Raw genomic sequence first — 18,187 nt, 5'->3', positions numbered from 1 at the left:
AAAAACAAGACCCGTATATATGCTGTCTACAAGAGACCCACTTCAGATCTAGAGACACATACAGACTGAAAGTGAGGGGATGGAAAAAGGTATTCCATGCAAATGGAAATCAAAAGAAAGCTGGAGTAACAATACTTATATCAGACAAAATGGACTTTAAAATAAAGACTGTTACCAGACACAAGGAAGGGCACTACATAATAAGCAAGAGATTAATCCAAGAAGAAGATATAACAATTTTAAATATATATGCACCCAACATAGGATCACCTCAATATATAAGGCAAATGCTAACAGCCATCAAAGGGGAAATTGACAGTAACACAGTAAGAGTGGGGGACTTTAATGCCCCACTTACACCAATGGACAGATCATCCAGACAGAAAATTAATAAGGAAACACAAGCCTTAAATGACACATTAGATCAGACAGACTTACTTGATATCTACAGAACATTCTATCTGAAAGCAGCAGAGCAAACTTTCTTCTCAAGTACACATGGAACATTCTCCAGGATAGATCACATCTTGAACCACAAATCAAGCCTTGGTAAATTTAAGAAAACTCATATCAAGCATCTTTTCCAACCACAAGGCTACAAGATCAGAAATCAATTACAGGGGGAAAAAAACTGTAAAAAAAACCACGAACATATGGAGACTAAACAATATGTTACTAAACAAGCAATGGATCACTGAAGGAATAAAAAAGGAAATAAAAAAATACCTAGAGACGAATGACAAAGAAAACACAACCATCCAAAACATATGGGATGCAGCAAAAGCAGTTCTAAGAGGGAAGTTTATAGCTTCAATCCTCTGTAATGACCTATATGAGAATAGAATCTAAAAAAGAGCAGATATATGTGTATGTATAACTGAGTCACTTTGCCATACAGAGAAACAAATGCAACATTTTAAATCAACAATACTCCAATAAAATTTTTTTAAAAACCAAATACATAGTAAAGGCTGAGGATCAACCACTTAAATATGCTAGTACAAAGATTAATAGCCAAGAAATTGTAAAATCAAAAATAAATGAGGCCACCATTACCCTGATACCAAAACCAGACAAAGACACGGCAAAAAAAAAATTACCAGTATCTTTGATAAATGAAGAGGCAAAATCCTCAACAAAGTATTAGCAAACCTTCACAGGTAAATTCTGTCAAATATTTAGAGAAGAGTTAACACCTATCCTTTTGAAACTCTTCCCAAAAATTGCAGACAAAGAAACACTCCCAAACTCATTCTATGAGGCCACCATCACCCTCTACAAAAACCAAACAAAGATATCATTAAAAAAGAAATTTATGGGCCAATATCACTGTTGAACATAGAAGCAAAACCCTGAACAAAATACTAGCAAACGGAATCCAACAACACATTAAAAGGATCATACACCATGATCAAGTGGGATTTATCCCAGGGATGCAAGGATTTTTCAATATCCAGAAATCAATCAGTGTGCTACACCACATTAACAAATTGAAGAATAGAAACCATATGATCATCTCAATAGATGCAGAAAAAGATTTTGACAAAATTCAACACCCATTTATGATAAAAACTCTCAAGAAAGTGGCCATAGAGGGACCATGCCTCAACATAACAAAGGTCATATATGACAAACCCACAGCTCACACTGGTATCAGTGGGGGGAAAGCTGACAGCATTTCATCTAAGATCAGGAACAAGACAAGGATGTCTACTCTCACCACTTTTATTCAACATAGATGTGGAAGTCCTAGCCATGGCAATCAAAGAAGAAAAATAAATAAAAAGGATCCAATTTGGAAAGAAGTAAAACTGTCACTGTATACAGATGACATGATACTATACATAGAAGATCCTAAAGATGCTACCAGAAAACTACCAGAGCTCATCAATGAATTTGGTAAAGTGTCAGGATACAAAATTAATACACAGAAATCTCTTGCATCCCTATACACTAACAACAAAAGATCAGAAAGGGAAATTAAGGAAACAATCCCATTTACCATCACATCAAAAAGAATAAAATATCTAGATATTAATCTACCTAAGGATATAAGAGACCTGTACTCTGAAAACTATACGATGCTGATGAAAGAAATCAAAGATGATACAAACAGATGGAGAGATATCATGTTCTTGGATTGGAATAATCAATATTGTCAAAATGACTATACTACCCAAAGCAATCTACAGATTCAATGCAATCCTTGTCAAACTACCAAAGGCATTTTTCACAGAACTAAAACAAACATTTTTTTAAATTTTTATGAAAACACAAAAGACCCTGAATAGCCAAGGCAATCTTGAGAAAGAAAAATGAAGATGGAAGAATGAGGCTCCCTGACTTCAGACTATACTACAAAGCTACAGTCATCAAAACAGTATGGTACTGGCACAAAAACAGAAATATAGATTAGTAGAATAGGATAGAAAGCCCAGAAATACACCCATGCACCTACTGGCATTTAACCTATGACAAAGGGGGCAAGACTATACAATGGAGAGAAGACAGGCTCTTCAATAAGTGGTGATGGGAAAACTGGACAGCTACATGTAAAGAATGAAATTAGAACATTCTCTAACACCATACACAAAAATAAACTCAAAATGGATTAAAGACCTAAATGTAAGACTGCATACTATAAAACACTTAAAGGAAAACATAGGCAGGACACGTTTGACATAAATCTCAGCAATATCTTTCTGGATCCACCTCCTAGAGTAATGAAAATCAAAACAAAAATAAACAAATGGGACCTAATTAAACTTAAAAGCTTTTGCACAGCAAAGGAAACTATAAACAAAGACAACCCACAGAATGGGAGAAAATAAATACAAACGAAGCAGCCAACAAGGGATTAATCTCCAAAATATACCAACAGCTTATGCAGCTCAATTTAAAACAAACAAACAAAAAAAAGGCAACCCAATCAAAAAGTGGGCAGAAGATCTAAATATACATTTCTCCAAAAAAGACAGACAGATGCCCAAAAATCACTTGAAAAGATGTTCAACAGCCCTAACTATTAGAGAAATGCAAATCAAAACTACAATGAGGTATCACCTCACACCAAACAGAATGGCCATCATGAAAAAGTCTGCAAACAATAAATGCTGGTGAGGGTGAAGAGAAAAGGGAAACCTCCTACACTGTTGTGGGAATGTAAATTGATGTAGCCACTATGGAGAACAGTATGGAGGTTCATTAGAAAAACTAAACATAGAGTTACCATATGATCCAGCAATCCTACTTCTGGGCATATATCTGGAGAAAACCATAATTTGAAAAGATACATGCACCCCAGTGTTCACTGCAGCACTATTTACAACAGCCAGGACATAGAAGCAACCTAAATGTCCATCAACAGAGAAATGGATAAAGAAGATGTGGTACATATATACAATGGAATATTAGCCATAAAAAGAATGAAAAATACCATTTGCAACAACATGCATGGACATAGAGATTATCATACTAAGTGAAGTATGATAGAGAAAGACAAATATCATATGATATCACTTATATGTGGAATCTAAAAAAAATGATACAGATGAATTTATTTACAAAACAGAAACAGACACACAGACTTCGAAAACAAACTTATAACCATAAGTTTGGGCTTGCAAGCAGTTTGGGCTTGCAAAGTGGAATGTTCATTTACAGATAGATGAAACATCATTGGGGGGGAGAGATAAATTAGGAGTTTTGGATTAACATATACACGCTACTATATATAAAATAGATAACAAACAAGGACCTACTGTATGGCACAGGGAACTCTACTTAATATTCTGTAATAACCTATATGGGGAAAAAAATGAAAAAGAATGGATATATGTATATGTGTAACTGAATCACTTTGCTGTACACCTGAAACTAACACAACATTGTAAATCAACTATACTCCAATATAAAATAAAAATCAAATTAAAAAATAATTTTCTTAAATAAAGAAAATAAGAGATAAAGAGATAAATTATTTTCTTAAATATCTGGAAATTGAAGAAATGTTATAAATTTTAAAAATCCAAATTGACGTGTGAAATAAATCATTAACAACTGGATAATCTGTTATATATTGTTAACAGAAATAATAGTAAAGGCTATTTCATGTGCCTATAAATGTAAAAAAAAATATTGAAACCAAATCCAACAATGTATAAAAAAGATTATATATCATGATCAAGTGGGATTTATTCCAGGGATGCAAGGATGATTCAATATTCACAAGGTGAATTCAATCAATGTGATACACCACATTAACAAACAGAAGGATAAAAATCACATGATCATCTCAATAGATGCAGAAAATGCATTTGACAAAACATCGATTCATGATAAAAACTCTCATCAAAGTTGGTATAGAGGAAACACATCTGAATATAATAAAGGGCATTTATGACAAAATCTTACCTAACATCATTCTCGACTGTGAAAAACTGAAAGTCTTTCCTCTAAATTCAGAAACAAGACAAAGATACCCACTCTTGCCACTTCAATTTAACATAGTATTGGAAGTCCTAGCCACAGCAATCAGACAAGAAAAAGAAAAAGTCTCCACCAAAAAATGATTAGAACTAATAAGTGAATTCAATAAAATTGCAAGATACAAGATTAATAGACAAAAATCTGTTGCTTTTCAACATAATGACTATCAGAAAGAGAAACTAAAAAACCAATCCCGTTTAAAATTGCATCAAAAAAAAATACCTAGGGTAAAGTTAACCAAGAAGGTGAAAAACCTATACTTTGAAAACTATAAAATATTGATGAAGGAAATTAAAAATGATTCAAAGAAATGGAAAGATACCCCATGTTCTTGGGTTGGAAGAATTAATATTGTTAAAATATCCATACTACCAAAGCAATCTACATACGTAATGCAATCCCTATCAAAATATCCATGACAGTTTTACAGAACTAGAACAAATAATCTTAAAATTTATATTGAACCACAGAAAGACTCTGAATTGCCAAAGCATTCTTGAGAAAAAAGAACACAGTTCGAAGTATCACATGCCCTGGCTTGAGACTATACTACAAAGCAACAGTAATCAAAACAGCATGGCACAGAAACAGACACATAGATGAATGGAACTGAATAGAGAGCCCAGAAATAAACCCACACTTATGGTCAATTCATTGATAAAAAAGGAGGCAAGAATATACAATGGAGAAAAGACTGTCTCTTCAACACGTGGTGCTGTGAAAACTGGACAGCTACATGTAAAAGAATGAGATTAGAACATTTCCTCATCTCATGTACAAAAATAAATTCAAAGTGGGTTAAAGACCTAAATGTAAGACCTGAAACCATAAAACTCCTAGAAGAGAACAAAGGCAGAACACTCTTCGACATTAATAGTAGCAATATTTTTTGAAATCTGTCTCCTAAGGCAAAAGAAAGAAAAGCAAAAATAAACCAATGAGACCTAATTAAACTTAAAATCTTTTGCACAGCAAAGGAAACCATCAGCAAAACAAAAAGACAACATACTGAATGGGGGAAAATATTTGCAAATGATATGACCAATGAGGGTTAATATCCAAAATATATAAAGAACTCATACAACTCAATATCAAGAAAACAAAGAATCTAATTTAAAAATTGGCAGAAGACTGAATAGAAAATTTTCCAAGGAAGATATACAGATGGACAGCAGGTACATGAAAAAAATGCTCAACATTACTAATGATCAGAGAAATGCAAAGCAAAACCTCCATGAGATATCACCTCACACCTGTCAAAATGGTTATCATCAAAAGTCTACAAATAATAAATATTGTCAAGGCTGTGGAGAAAAGGGAACTTTAGTACACTTGGTGGAATTGTAAATTGGTGCATCCACTATGGAAAACAGTATGGAGGTTTCTCAAAAAACTAAATATAGAACTACCATATGATCCAGTAATTTCACTGCTGACTATATATTCAAAGAAAATAAAAACACTAATTTGAAAAGATACATGCACACCAATGGTCACAGCAGCATTATTTACAATACCCTAGATATGTAAGCACACTAAGTATCCATCAACAGATGAATGGAAAAAGAAGATGTGGACTATTGCTCAGCCGTAAAGAAGAATGAAATTCTGCCACTTGCAACAACATGGATGGACCTAGAGTATATTATGCTTAGTGAAATAAGTCAGACAGCAGAGAAAGACAAATACTCCATGTTATCACTTGTATATGGAATCTAAAAAAATAAAAGTAATGAATATAACAAAACAGACTCACAGATATAGAGAACAAAATGGTGGTTACTAGTAGGGAGAGGGAAGGGGGGAGAGGTGAGATAGTTGTATAAGATTAAGCGACACAAACTACAATGTATAGAATAAATAAGCAACAAGCGCATATTGTAAAGCCCAAGAAATTTAGTCATTAATCTGTAATAACCTTAAATGGAGTGTAATCTATAAAAATATTGAATTACTATGTTGTACACCAGAAACTAATATAATATTGTAATTCCTCTATACTTCTATAAAAAAAAGAAAAATCTGGGAAAGGAAGTAATCAGACCTCCACAATTAGTAAGATTTAGTGGACAGCAATCTTTTGAAGCAGGGGTCTCCAAACTTTTTCTGTGAAGGGCCAGATAAAAAAATATTTTACAATTTGTGTGTCACACTGTCTCTGTCACAACTGCTCAATTCTGCCATTATAGGGCAAGAGTCTTAGGCAATATATAAAGAAATGAACACAACTGTGTTTCAATAAAACTTTATTTATAAGTAAAAGGTGAAGGGCTAGATAAGACCCACAGGCCATACTGTCAAAATATTTTCCTCTGTTCTAAAGCAATCAAATGGGAATAATTAGGCAAATTTTTTTGAATTGTAAGTTTTCAAAGTTTATAAATAGGTTGCACTCTACTAGATATGAACTATTTAGACAGATGAAGGAGAATAACATAGGAATAGAATAAACAGTATTCTTTAGTAGGTAATGAAGAAGATATTAGTGCCCTCAAAGGGTGGAGATGCTTTGGAATAGAAGATAATAAATGTTATTTTCACTACATATAAACATTATTTCCCTTCTAAATGTTTGAATTGTAAAACAATGCTGATAAAACAGCATAAGTTTCATGCAGAAAACTCCAAAACACGAAAAGTATATTTGAGACAAACAAACAAAAGAAAAATTATTGAATATTCCATTCTAAGGGTTTCTTTTCCTTTTTTCCTTCCCTCCCTCCCTCCCTCCTTTGCTCCCTCCCTTCCATCCTCCTTCCTTCCTTCCTTCCTTCCTTCCTTCCTTCCTTCCTTCCTTTCTTTCTTCCTTCCTTTCTTTCTCTCTTTTTCTTTGTTTTAATTTAGTCTGTCAGTCCTTCTAAAAAGAACTCATCTGGTATAGATAAACTAATTCTGAATCTCATTCCAGACTTTCAAAATACTTTCAAAATATAAAAAGTTATACCAGGGAAAGGTATAAAATTCCAGGTAGAATAGCAACTGAAAGCTATTATTCCCTCCAAAGGATTTTAAACACTAAATTTTTTTTTAAAAAGAAAAACAGACCTGAAGAAATCCAAATACTTGGATTATCAGTAAGACAAATGTAAACTATAAAACAAATGTCCTTATTATGTTCAAGGGGATAAAACCAAGCTTGTAAATTTCTTTAACAACTGGAAACTATAAATTTGACATAGAAGATTCAAAAAAGAACCAAAAATGAAAAACACAAAAATCAAAGTTCAGAATTCATTGAATGTCTTTAACAACAGTTTAGATCCAGTCTTAAAAATGAATGAAATTTTGATACATTCTAAAATATTGATGAGCCTTGAAAACATTATGCTGAGTGAAATAAGCAAGACACAAAAGAACAAATGCTGTATGATTCCACTTATATGAGATCCCTAGAACAGGCAAATTCATAGGGACAGTAAGTAGAGTGGTGGTAACCAAGGGCAGAGGGAGGTGGGAAATGGGGAGTTAGCTTAATGTGGATGGAGTTTCAGTTTGGGAAAATAGAAAGTTCTGGAGATGGATGGTGATGATGGCTGCACAATGCTATGAGTGCACTTAATGCCACTGACTGTACACTTTAAATGTTTTAAAAGAGATTTTATACTATGTCTATTTCATCACAATAAAAATTTTAATCTAATCTTTATGAAGGGAATAAAACTATATTTTCACCAAATGTTTATATGTCTAATATAAAAATCTATTTTCTTTCAAAATTAAAATAATTGTCTACCCTCAGAGTATGGAAAGATTGTCTGAACTTGAGGGGCAGGTGACAGAGGGGAAGCAAGAGAGATACATCTCAAAACAGCTCTCAAAAGGGCCCTGTGCCTTGTTGTTCTGGGAAGCCAGACTCCCACAAAAGTGTTGGACATGAGAGCTGTAGTGGAAATACACTCCCTTTTCCTGAATAAGTATGCATAAAGTATCAAAACCAGAGTTTCCCTATGGGTATAGGGAGCGTATTGGTGTCGAGCATATCAGTGGTGGGCTTGAGGGCAGCTCAAGTTTCCCAGGGAGATATATCTCTGAGAGGCTGAATGGAGCCCAGAGACCAGTGAATGTGGGAGCCATGTGTTTTGGATCAGGTCAATCCAGGAAAGGACAGGAGCCAATGACCAGAGTCCCATTAAAGTCCATGCACATCTGCAAGATGAATGATGACCAAAGATGAGATATCTTCATGTCAATGCCTTGGCATAACCAAAGTCATCATCCTTCCCAGGATGGGGACAACTCCTGAACTAAGTGAGATCTAGTTTTACATAACAAGCAGTTTGGGCTTGCAAAGTGGAATGTTCATTTACAGATAGATGAAGAAAAATACTATTCTTATTGTAATGTTGGATTAAGATTTGTAACTGTGAAATCTGGGGAGAGAATACACATTCTTTTAAAATATAGGTAGAATGTCTTTAAAATAAAAGCCTATAATAGACTACAAGCAATATCTCAACAAGTCTCAAATTTTTATATAATACAGGTCATGTCCACTGACTACAATGGCTTAAAGCTCAAAATCAGTAATAAAATGTGGGGCTTTTCCAAAACATCTTTAAACCTAGAAAAAAAAAACCACCCACAACTTCTAGAGGATTCTTGGGTGAAAGAGGAAGCCACCTACCACTCACATCACAGTTAAGGCTTTCCTCTTAAGATCAGAAAGAAGACAGGGATGTCTACTCTTACCACTCCTATTCAACATTGTCCTGGAGTTCCTGGCCAGTGTAACAAAAGAAGAAAAAGAAATAAAAAGAGTTTTCTAAAAAGAGAAAGTAAAGAGTGAATCCATTTCTGTTCACATGGTTGCCCATGTAGAAAATTCCAAATAATTTATCAAAAAGCTACTAGAGGCTGTGGGCGGGAACGCTGAGGTGGGACAGCTGCGAAGGCCGAGGACGCGGCAGCGTCAGAATGATGGAATTCTCAGGGAGAGGGGAGAGCAGTACCTCTCTACACTCGGATAAGAGTGAGCTCTGTTCAAGAGGTCTCTTAGTGAACTTCGACATTCGAAGGCCAGATGCAGCCCTCAGTACCCCACCTCACAGCGTGGCGTGGAGGTCGAACAAACACCTAGACTCCAGCATGCGGTTTTGCTCAGAGACAATCTGAACAAACATCCCAATTCTGTGAACTTCGGCTTGGGCATAAATTTCAGGTTGGTCATATGTGCCATTGTCTTAGCAAATGGCACCACCAAGTCCAGTCAACGGTACCCCTAACAGCAGCAGTGGGAGTACCTGTAAATGACCAGCTGAGTGAAATCAACTTCTACATCCGGGCATTGCAGCCAAGCACTACTGACCAGGACCTAGTTAAGTTGTGTCAGTCATAACGGCAAGTTTGTCTCCACTAAGGCCATACTGGGCAAGACCACAAACAAATGCAAAGGCTATGGCCTTGTGGACTTTGACAGCCCTTCAGCAACACAGAAAGTTGTACAAACACTGAAAGCCAGTGGTGTACAAGCACAGATGGCAAAGCAACAGGAGCAGAAACCCACAAATTTACACATCTCAAACCTCCCATTTTCAATGGATGAGCAAGAACTGAAGGGAATGCTGAAGTCCTTTGGTCAGGTTATCTCTACTTGAATCCTTCGAGATATGAGTGGGACCAGCAGAGGGGTTGGCTTTGCAAGGATGGAGTCCCCACAGAGAAGTGTAAAGCTATCATCACCCACTTTAATGGAAAATATATTAAGACACCTCCTGGAGTACCAGCCCCATCTGATCCCTTGCTTTGCAAATTTGCTGATGGGGGTCCAAGGAAACGACAGAACCAAGGAAATTTTATGCAAAATGGACAGCCTGGCCAAGGAATGCAGACATGCGTGGTATGGCCTTGACCTATGACCCCACCACAGCTCTTCAGGATGGGTTTTACTCAGCTCCTTATAACATCACCCCCAACAGGATGCTTGCTCAGTCTGCACTGTCCCCGTATCTTCCATCTCCTGTGTCTTCATATCAGAGAGTAACTCAGAAATCTCCTCTTACAAGTACCTAACCCGTCTTGGATGCACCACCAGTCATATCTCATGCAGCCTTCATGTTCAGTTCTGACACCAGGATATCGATCATCCCATTTCTCTCCAGCCTGCCTCCATGATGGGATCTCTTACCCAGCAACTGGCCCACCTCTCCCTGAGCAGCAAGGGCACATATATGCCAACAGCTGCAGCTATGCAAGGAGCTTACATCTCCCAGTACACCCCTGTGCCTTCCTCTTTTTCGGTTGAGGAGAACAACGGCCAGCAAAATCAAGTGACCATGGATGCTCCCTCAGACCATGGAGTTTATTCTTTCCAGTTCAACAAGTAACAGTGGATTTCCCTCCCCGTATTTTTTGAATATAAATGAATTCTTGAAGATGCTGATGCTCCAGACTCAAGAGGGCTGACTAGGAATACAGCCCCTCTGTGGGCCCTGCTGAGGACTAACACTTGGCCATCGGTTTTCACAAGCCTAGGCCTGGAAAAAGAAATCTCTGCACTCTTGTCCTCTGCTCTTCCTCTACTCCTGGCGGAGCCTGGGGGAACTGTCACTTTTTGTGTGTGCTACAGTCAAGGAGATCAAAAAAACTTTTAAGAAAAAAAAAGCCACTAGAAATAATGAGTTTGCAAGGTTGCAGGATACAAGATCAGTACACAAGTATCAGCTGTATTTCTACATACTAGCAATGAGCAATTGGAAACTGAAAGTTTTAAAAATACTACTTGTAATAGTAACTAAAAATCATAAGGTACATAGGTATAAATATAGAAAAGTGTGTAATATCTAAATGCTGAATGATGTGTATAATAAAGGAAGTCAAAGAAGACCTAAATAAATGTAGAGATATACCACATTCATGGACTAGAAGATTCAATATTGCTTAAGAGTAGCTGTTTCCCCTAAATTGACCTATAGATTCAACACAATCTTCATAAAAATCCCAGCAAGCTTTTTTTTTTTGTAGAAGTTGGCAAAATGATGAAAAGACGATCCATGAGGGTAGGGGTAATTGCAAGACACATGTCTGATAGGTGACATATCCAGAATATATAAAAATCTCAAAACTTAATATAAGAAAATAAAAATATTATAACAAAATATAACAACAAAAATATAAATAAATATATTTATATATATTTATTTTGTTATAAATATAATATATTTTATATAATATAATATACTTATAATATATTATAAATATATAATATATTTATATAATATATTTTGTTATAAATATAATAGCAAAATATTTCAAGACACTTCATCAAATATATGTATGGCAATTAAGCATGAGAAAAGATACTCAACATCATTAGTTATTAGGAAAATGCATATTAAAACAACAATGTGATACTGCTATACATACAACACCATTGATATTACCAAGTGCTGGCAAGGATGTGGAGCAACTGGAACTCTGAACCGTTGTTGGTGGGAATGCAAAATGGTACTGCCACTTTTAAATCATTGATAGTCTTCTGTAAAGTTAGATGTGCATTTGCCGTATGACCCAGCAACCCCACATCTAGATATCTATGCAAAGGAAATGGAAGCTTGTGTTTGTTCAAGACCTGTACATAAATGTTTATAGCTTTATTCATAATTGCCAAAAGAGTAAACAATCCAAGTGTCCTATAACTGACAGATGCATGAACAAACTGTGGTACACTGATATGACAGAATATTACTGTGCAATGTAAAGGGAAAACTACTAATAAAAGCAAGAGCATGGATGAGAATTTTCAAAATCATCAAGCCCTGGTGTCTTTTTGTTTAACAGATCTTCCCTCAATTTATCTCTCCTTTTACATTTTTCCTGTAGCAATAAGTAGAAACCAGGCCTTCTCTTGAAGTTTGGAAACAATTTTTGCTAAGCATTCTTCCACTACATAACAAGGATCCTCCTTCTTCCACTCACCTGCAGCATTCTCAACATCCACTTTGCTACTATCATTTTCTTCTATACAATCTAGTCTTTTCCCATTATACTCTATAAAATATTTCCAGCCACCACTCACTGCCAGATTTCAAACCCACCCCACATTTAGGTACTTATTAAGGCACCGGCTCATGCTTGGTACCAAAATCTGTATTAGTTTTCTATTGGTGCATAACAAATTATCACAAACCTATCAGCTTAAATAAAAGCATATATACATTATCTCAGTTTCATAAGGTCAGAAGTGCAGAATGCTGTGGCTGAATTCTCTGCACAAAGCCAAAATCAACTTGTCAGCCAGACTGAGTTCTCATGTGGAGGCTCTGGGCAAAAATTCACTTTCAAGCTTATTCTTGTTAGCAGTATTCAATTTCTTGAATCTGTATAACTGAGGTCCTTGTTTATCTGCTGGCTGTCAACCAGGGGCTACTTCCATCTCCTAGAGGTCACTGACATTCCTCATCATATGGCTCCTCCATCTTCAAGTCAGCTGCAGTGTATCAAATCCTTCTTGTGTTTTGCATCTCTCTGACTTTTCCTTCTGCTATTAGCTGGGAAAAGCTCTCTGCTTTTCAAGGGTTCATGTGATTAGGTCAGACTCATCAGGATAATCTTCCTATCTTAAGGTCAACTGTGCCATATAACATAAATAATCATGGGAGTAAAATCCATAAAACCTAAGCCCCAAGGATTATTTTGGACATGATTTATAGATTTAACACCATTCCTATCAAAATACCAGAAAAAAAATTTTGTAGACCTAAATAAGCTTCTTCTAAAATGTATATGGAAAGGCAATGGCTCTTTTGCATACTTAAAAAAAATTTTTAAAGAAGAATAAAGCGAGAGGAATTACTCTATCCAATGTTAAGGCTTACTACAATATCTGCGATAATCAAGACAGTGTGATGTTAGTGGAGGGAAGACACATAGATCACTAGAATAAAACAGACAAACAGAAATATACCAATGAAATAAGCCCAACTAATTTCTGACAAAGGCAGAAAAGCATTTAAATATGCGTAAGTATAGTCTTTCAACAAATGATGCTGGAGCAATTAGACATTCATAAGGTAAAAAAATGTAAACCAAACTCTATACTTCATAAAAAATTATTTCAAAATTGACCATGGGTTTATGAATAAATTTTAAAAGCTAAAAAAATTTTAGAAGAAAAATCTCCAGGGCCTAAAGCTAGGTGAACAGTTCTTAGATGAGACACCAAAAGTATGATCCATAAAAGGAAAAATTAATAAATTATACATAATCAAAATTAAAAGCTTTTGCTCTATGATATACCATGCCAAGAGGATAAAGAGACAAGATAAAGACTTGGAGAAAACATTTACAAATTATATATCTGACACAAGACTCACACCTAGACTATATGAAGAACTCTCAAAACTCAAGAGTAAACAATCTGATTATAAATGGGCAGAAGACATGAATAGACATTGTATCAAAGAGATGGTAAAATTGATGGTAAATAGCAAATGAAAAGATGTTCAACATCATTAGCTATTAGGGGAATAAGATATCACTACACACTTAATATAACAGGTAAAATAAAAAGATAGTGACAATACCAAATGTTGGTGAGTATGTTGAGAATCTAGACCTCTCAAAGATTGCTGGTGAGAATGTAAAATAGCACAGGCTCTCTGGCAAATAGTTTGGCAGTTTCTTCCCAAATTAAACAAGCATTTACCATACAAGCCAGCAATTGCACTCTTGCACATGTGTTTCAGAGAAATGAGCATTTTTGTTCACACAAAAATCTATATGTGAATGTCTATAGCAGCTTTACTCATAATAGCAAAAAACTGGAAATAATCTAAATGTCCTTCAATGGGTGAATGATTGTACAAATTCTAGTACATCCATACAAAAGAATACTACTCAGCAATAAAAAGAATGTGGTAAGATTTCCAGAATGGTGGTGTGAGGAGCTTAAGGAAAACTCTCCCCTGGAAAGACATCTATTAGCCTGGCCAAAATTTGCAGATATAAACATTTAAAGACTAGATATTGATCAAAGGGCTTACAACAAATTGAGAAATATTTATTTTAAAAAATCTACGGAAACTCAGTAAATGAGAGACTGTGGCATTCGAGCTAGGGACTGCATCCGGTCCCTCACATCTCTGTCTTGCTGTTTCAGTTCCCAGAGATGTTTCCCATCTCTTCAATTTCCATGGCATAGAAGAGCTATTCAGGATTGGTCTGGCAGCCAGTGAACATCAGCAGATGTTATCTTCCATAGCTCAATGCTACAGAAGACCTACCTTGAGTGGGTGGTGGCAGCCAGGCAACATCCATCTTCCCACCCTCACCTTCCACCATGTAGGGAGGATCTGGGTGGGTGCCTGGTGAAGAGTGCAGAAACTCTTTCCAAAACAGCTTTGTGTACTGGGGAAGCTACTTTGGTGGTCTTAGCAGCAGAGTTGAAACTCCCATCTCCCCCAGCTTCTTGGGGCAGAAGAACTATTCTAGGTAGATTCAACAGCCAGTGAACATATGCAGATCCCCTCCTTCCTGGCTCTGAGCTGTGGAAGCTCCATAGTGGGCAGTGCCAGGAACTGGAAAGCAATACCTGTTCCTGTGCACCGCCCCTACACACAACTCCTATTCCATAGCTCAAAAGTTCTTCCTAGGGGATGGGTGGAGCAAGACTCAAAGACTGGCAACATCCTTGCCCCTACCAAGGAGCTTGACTTTAACTGGATCAGATTGTGGGGCAATTTATGTCACAGGGTTGTTATAAACATTGGAGGAGTCAGCTAGCAGTTAGTGAAGGCTAACAGTTGGGTGTGATACTAGTAGAGGCAGACCAGCCAAAAACTTAATGGGGAGATTGGAGACAGAGACAAAGAGAGCCAGCTAAAACCACAGTCATCCTGGTGGACAGGGAGACTGCACACATTCCCAAGACTGTTAACTCCGTGGAGCAACACCAGAGGCTACATTGCAGGGGAAATGGATTTCACTGAACTAGACCAGCCAGGTCTCTAAACAAATGAACAAGCAAACAGTACAACAAGCCCCATTTCTGGGGGAGGGGGCAGTATCCAAAGTTACTACAATATATTATCTGAAATGTCCTGTTTTAACAAAATCTATATAAATAAACAGTAAAGTGTGACTGATACACAAGAATAAAAAACAGGTGATAGAAACTGCCTGTGAAAGGGCCTGTATATTTAAGCCACTAACATTCCGGTAAACAAAGATGTCAAAGTAGATATTATAATATGTTCAGAGAACTGATGACAATGTCTGGCCAAACAGATAATATCAATAGAGATAAAAATCATGAAAAAGAATCAAATAAAGTTATGGAGCTAAAAGGAACAATAACCAAAAAGAAAAATTTACTAGAGAAGTCAACAGTAGATTTGAAGTAAAAGAATAATCATCAGTCTTGAAGAGAGATGTGCAATCTGAAGGAATAAAGAAAAAAGAGTGAAGAAAAACTGACAGAGCCTCCAAGAAATGTTAGACACCATTAAGGGCAACATATACATAACATGAATACCAGAAGGTAAGGAGGAAGGAACAGAACAAATGTTAGAAGAAATCATTGTTGAACATTTTCCACATTAGGTGAAAAATAGTAATTGACACATCTGTTGTAAGCTGAAGAATGGCCTCCCCAAATATGTCCTCACCCTAATTCTCAGAGAACATTATCTTGTATGGCAAAGAGACTTTGCAGAAATGATTAAATTAAAGATCTTGAGAAAGGGAGATTTATCCTGGATTATTTGGGTGGGCCCAATGTAATCACAAGGGTCTTTATAAGAGGGAGGCAGGAGGGTCAGAGTGAGTAGTAGGAGATATGACAGTAGCAAGAGATTGGATTACTGTGGCCATAAACCAGGGAATATCAGCAGCCTAGAGAAGTTAGAGGAGATAGGGAACAGATTCTTCCCAGGAGCCTCCAGAAGGAACTAGCCCTGACAGTATCTTGATTTTAGCCCTGTAAGACTCATTTCAGACTTCTGACATCCAGAACAATAAGATAATAAATTTGTGTTGTTTTAAGCCCTAAGTCTGTGGTAATTTGTTACAGCAGCAATAGGAAGCTAACACAACATCCAAGAAGCTCAAGAACTTCAAGTAGAAGAAACGCAAAGAGATACACACCCAGACGCATCATAGTCGAAATATTGAAAGAAAAAGACAAAGAGAAAAATCTTGAAACCAGAAAAAGAAAAATGAATCATCAAAAGGGAACTCCGAAATATTTACAGCAGACTTCTCATCAGAAACAATGGTAACCAGTCGGCAGTGGATAACATATTCAAAGTGCTGAAAGCAAAAACCATCAACTAAGAATCTTATATAGTAAAACGATCTTTAAAAAATGAAGGCATAGTAAAAACATTCCCAGATAAGATAATTAGCTGCTTGCAGAGTTGCTTCACAAGATTTAATAAAGAAATTCTTTAGATTGGAAGCAAGTGACCACAGATGGCAATTTGAATCCACATGAAAAAATGAAGAGCTCTGGTAAAGGTAATTATATAAGTAATTACAAAAGACAGTATAATGTATACACCCTCCCTTTTCTTCCTTTAACTTATTTTAAGAGCAATTTCATAAAGCTATATGTATATAATTGTATTTTGGGGTCATTAACATAGAAATGTAATACATTTGATAATGATAATAAGAGCACAAAGGTGGTGGGTGGGTAAGGAAATCACATTAGATGGCAACACAAATTCACAGGAAGACATGAAGATAGACAGAGATGGCAAATGAGAAAGTTAACATAAACTCTATAACTATACGCTTGCTCTTCTTTCTTCCCTCGGATCCTTTAAAGAGACATAAAATTAGGTAAATTAACAATTATAGCAATGTATTATTGGGTTTGTAACACACACACACATATATGTAAAACACGTATAGTAATACAACAAAAGGGGGAAAAAAGATGTGGCACATATATACAATGGAATATTACTCAGCCATAAAAAGAAATGAAATTGAGTTATTTGTAGTTAGGTGGATGGACCTAGAGTCTGTCATACAGAGTGAAGTAAGTCAGAAAGAGAAAAACAAATACCATATGCTAACACATATATATAGAATCTAAAAAAAAAAGAAAATGTCTGAAGAGCCTAGGGGCAGGACAGGAATAAAGATGCAGATGTAGAGAATGGACTTGAGGACATGGGGAGGGGGAAGGGTAAGATAGGACGAAGTCAGGGAGTGGCATGGACATATATACACTACCAAATGTAAAATAGATAGCTAGTGGGAAGCAGCCGCATAGCACAGGGAGATCAGCTCAGTGCTTTGTGACCACCTAAAGGGGTGGGATAGGGAAGGTGGGAGGGAGACGTAAGAGGGAGGAGATATGGGGATATATGTATATGTATAGCTGAGTCACTTTGTTATAAAGCAGAAACTAACACACCATTGTAAAACAATTACACTACAATAAAGATGTTTAAAAAAAAAAAAAGATACATGTACCACAATGTTCATTGCAGCACTACTTACAATAGCCAGGACATGGAAGCAACCTAAGTGTCCATCAACAGATGAATGGATAAAGAAGATGTGGCACATATATACAATGGAATATTACTCAGCCATAAAAAGGAACGAAATTGAGTTATTTGCAATGAGGTGGATGGACCTAGAGCCTGTCATACAGAGTGAAGTAAGTCAGAAAGAGAAAAACAAATACCGGGTGCTAATGCACATATACAGAATCTAAAAAAAACGGTACTGATGAACCTAGTGGCAG

The 18,187-nt window shown here is 36.2% G+C and overlaps 2 protein-coding genes and 1 pseudogene across 3 annotated transcripts in view; 1 reads left to right on the top strand and 2 right to left on the bottom strand.

Annotated features, from left to right (window-relative positions):
* The window catches only part of SNAP47 (synaptosome associated protein 47), a 150,109-nt gene that overhangs the window by 20,450 nt on the left and 111,472 nt on the right, over positions 1-18,187 (bottom strand). The window lies entirely within an intron of this gene.
* The window catches only part of PRSS38 (serine protease 38), a 108,303-nt gene that overhangs the window by 84,829 nt on the left and 5,287 nt on the right, over positions 1-18,187 (bottom strand). The gene's annotated exons all lie outside the window — the stretch shown is intronic.
* Positions 9,676-10,811, top strand: LOC103019533 (RNA-binding motif, single-stranded-interacting protein 2-like; annotated as a pseudogene).

This window comes from Balaenoptera acutorostrata, chromosome 2 (genome assembly GCF_949987535.1).
Source record: "Balaenoptera acutorostrata chromosome 2, mBalAcu1.1, whole genome shotgun sequence".
NCBI lineage: Eukaryota > Metazoa > Chordata > Mammalia > Artiodactyla > Balaenopteridae > Balaenoptera > Balaenoptera acutorostrata.
This window is presented reverse-complemented; position numbering and strand designations above follow the sequence as displayed.